Below are 4122 nucleotides of genomic sequence, written 5' to 3' on the forward strand. Positions count from 1 at the left end.
TCATGAAAAATTATATCGTAAAACATTAGTGAAAAAATGATTGTTTAATGAAAAATGGACAAAGCCGTGGTTCCAAATAGTTAATTTTGCAAATAAAAATCTTATGGCGCTTATAAATAAGAATAACTTCAATTTTGATAAGCAGGGTACCAATCCCCATGCCTCTCGCACGCTAAGCCATTGTTCAACCCTCTGAGCTGCATCCCCTTAAAATTTCTGACCGATGGTTGCTTTTAGACTTGTTCTCATTTTGGCTTATGTTGCATTCGATTATAGCTTAACTACATATGATCTTGCTTCGTGAAAAATCATCAAGTACAAAATTACTGAAAATATGACTTTTTGACAAGAAATGTACGTTTCGTGGTTCGAAAGAGTTAATTGTGGAAACAAAAATGATACTGTATGTTTAAATAAGAATAACTTAACGTTTGGAAATGCGGAGTATTGATCCCCGTACCTCTCGCTTGCAAAGTGAATGCTCTACCATCTGAGCTACATCTCTATTGCAAACAATTTGCTTTATTGATCAACTCAAGGAACCTTCTAACTAATGGTTGCCTTTGTACTTCTTCTCATTTTTGTTTAGCGGTTCCAAAGAGTTATTATTGAAATAAAAATGCTATTGCATGTATAAATAAGAATAGCTTTAAGTTTTCAGATGCGGAGTATCGATCCCCGTACCTCGCGCACGCTATGTGAGCGCTCTACCATTTGAGCTACATCCCCATTAAAAATAATTTGCTTTATTGATCAACTTCGAGAAATTTCTAACCAATGGTTGCCTTTGTACTTCTTTTCACTTTGGGTTATCCTGCATTCGATTGTTGCTTAATTACATTTGATATTTCTTCATGAAAAATCATCTGGTAAAAAATTAGTGAAAAAATGATTGTTTAATGAAAAATGCACAAAGCCGTGGTTCCAAATAGTTAATTTTGCAAATAAAAATCCTATGGCGTTTATACATAAGAATAACTTGAAGGTTGGAGATGCTGGATACCAATCCCCATGCCTCTCGCACGCTAAGCCTGTCCTCAACCATTTGAGCTGCATCCCTGTTGAACATAATTCACATCCTTGATTGACCCCTTGAAATTTCTGACCAATGGTTGCTTCTAGACTTATTCTCATTTTGGCTTATCTTGCATCCGATTATTGCTTAATTACATATGATCTTGCTTCGTGAAAAATCATCTAGTAAAAAATTACTGAAAATAGGACTTTTTTTTATAAGAAATGTACGTTTTGTTGTTCAAAAGAGTTAATTTTAAAAATAAAAATGCTACTGTATGTTTAAATTTGAATAACTTTAAAATCTGGAAATGCAGAGTATCGATCCCCATACCTCTCGCTTGCTAAGCGAATGCTCTACCATCTGAGCTACATCTCCATTGAAAACAATTCACTTTATTGATTAACTCAGAGAAACGTCTAACTAATGGTCTTTGTACTTCTTCTCATTTTGGGTTATTTGCACTTCATCTCATTTTTTTTAGCGGTTCCAAAGAGTTATTGTTGAAATAAAATTGCTACTGCATGTATAAATAAGAATAACTTTAAGTTTAAAGATGCGGAGTATCGATCCCTGTACCTCTTGCATGCTAAGTGAGCGCTCTACCATTTGAGCTACATCCACATTGAAAACAATTCACTTTATTGATTAACTCCGCGAAATTTCTGATCAATGTTTGCCCTTGTACTTCTTCTCTTTTTGGGTTATCTTGCATGCGATTGTTGATTAATTACATTTGATATTTCTTTATGAAAAATCATCTGATAAAACATTAGTGAAACAAGATTTTTAATGAAAAATGCACAAAGCCGTGGTTCCAAATAGTTAATTTTGCAAATAAAAATCCTATGGCGTTTATACATAAGAATAACTTGAAGGTTGGAGATGCAGGATACCAATCCCCATGCCTCTCGCACGCTAAGCCTGTCCTCAACCATCTGAGCTGCATCCCCGTTGAAAATAAATCACATCCTTGATTGACCCCTTCAAATTTCGGACCAACGGTTGCTTTTAGACTTATTCTTATTTTGGGTTATCTTGCATTCAATTATTGCTTAATTACATATGATCCTTCTTCGTGAAAAATCATCTAGTAAAAAATTATTGAAAATAGGACTTTTTTGACAAGAAACGTATGTTTCGTGGTACGAAAGAGTTAATTGTGGAAACAAAAATGACACTCTATGTTTAAATAAGAATAACTTAAAGTCAAAATGCAGAGTATCGATCCCCGTACCTCTCGCTTGCAAAGCGAACGCTCTACCATCTGAGCTATATCTCCATTGAAAACAACTTGCTTTATTGATCAACTCAAGGGAACTTCTAACTAATGGTTGCCTTTGTACTTCTTCTCATTTTGGGTTATTTGTACTTCTTCTCATTTTTCTTTAGCGATTCCAAAGAGTTATTATTGAAATAAAAATGCTATTGCATGTATAAATAAGAATAGCTTTAAGTTTTTAGATGCGGAGTATCGATCCCCGTACCTCTCGCACGCTAAGCGAGCGCTCTACCATTTGAGCTACATCCCCATTAAAAACAATTCACTTTATTGATCAACTTCGAGAAATTTCTAACCAATGGTTGCCTTTGTACTTCTTCTCATTTTAGGTTATCCTGCATTCGATTGTTGCTTAATTACATTTGATATTTCATCATGAAAAATCATCTGGTAAAACATTAGCGAAAAAATGATTGTTTAATGAAAAATGCACAAAGCCGTGGTTCCAAATAGTTAATTTTGCAAATAAAAATCGTATGGCGCTTATAAATAAGAATACCTTCAATTTTGATATGCAGGGTACCAATCCCCATGCCTCTCACACGCTAAGCCATTGTTCAACCATCTGAGCTGCATCCCCGTTGAAAATAATTCACATCATTGATTGACCCCTTAAAATTTCTGACCAATGGTTGCTTTTAGACTTATTCTCATTTTTGCTTATGTTGCATTCGATTATAGATTGCATATGATCTTGCTTTGTGAAAAATCATCTAGTAAAAAATTACTGAAAATAGGACTTTTTTGACAAGAAATGTACATTTCGTGGTTCGAAAGAGTTAATTGTGGAAACAAAAATGATACTGTATGTTTAAATAAGAATAACTTAAAGTCTGGAAATGCGGAGTATCGATCCCCGTACCTCTCGCTTGCAAAGCGAGCGCTCTACCATCTGAGCTACATCTCCATTAAAAGCAATTAACTTTATTGATCAACTCAAGGAAACTTCTAACTAATGGTTGCCTTTGTACTTCTTCTCATTTTGGGTTATTTGTACTTCTTCTCATTTTTTTTAGCGGTTCCAAAGAGTTATTGTTGAAATAAAAATGCTATTGCATGTATAAATAAGAATAGCTTTAAGTTTTCAGATGCGGAGTATCGATCCCCGTACCTCTTGCATGCCAAGTGAGCGCCCTACCATTTGAGCTACATCCCCATTGAAAACAATTCGCTTTATTGGTCAACTCCGAGAAATTTCTAACCAATGGTTGCGTTTGTACTTCTCTTTTTGGGTTATCTTGCATGGGATTGTTGCTTAATTACATTTGATATTTCTTCATGAAAAATCATCTGATAAAACGTTAGTGAAAATAGTATTATTTAAAGAAAAATGTACAAAGCCGTGGCTCCAAATGGTTTATTTTGCAAGTAAAAATCCTATGGCGTTTATACATAAGAATAACTTCAAGGTTGGAGATGGAGGGTACCAATCCCCATGCCTCTCGCACGCTAAGCCAGTGCTGAGCCATCTGAGTTGCATCCCCGTTAAAAATAATTCACATCCTTGATCGACCCCTTAAAATTCCTGACCAATGGTTTCTTTTAGACTTATTCTCATTTTGGCTTATCTTGCATTCAATTATTGCTTAATTACATATGATCTTGCTTCGTGAAAAATCATCTAGTAAAAAATTACTGAAAATAGGCCTTTTTTTTTACAAGAAATGTACGTTTCGTTGTTCGAAAGAGTTAAGCGTAAAAATAAAAATGCTACTATATGTTTAAATAAGAATAAATTTAAAGTCTAGAAATGCAGAGTATCGATCCCCATACCTCTCGCTTGCTAAGTGAGCGCTCTACCATCTGAGTTATATCTCCATGGAAA

General features: G+C 34.6%; 1 non-coding gene across 1 annotated transcript; it reads right to left on the reverse strand.

Moving 5' to 3' along the window:
- Positions 1 to 3131: 3131 nt before the first annotated feature.
- Positions 3132 to 3204, reverse strand: TRNAA-UGC (transfer RNA alanine (anticodon UGC)). The gene has a single exon. It is a non-coding gene; the product is annotated as a tRNA-Ala (tRNA).
- Between the last annotated feature and the right edge of the window lie 918 nt (positions 3205 to 4122).

This window comes from Jatropha curcas, chromosome 5, assembly GCF_041381405.1.
Source record: "Jatropha curcas cultivar XTBG-Jc1 chromosome 5, XTBG_Jcur_1.0, whole genome shotgun sequence".
In the NCBI taxonomy this organism is placed as follows: domain Eukaryota; kingdom Viridiplantae; phylum Streptophyta; class Magnoliopsida; order Malpighiales; family Euphorbiaceae; genus Jatropha; species Jatropha curcas.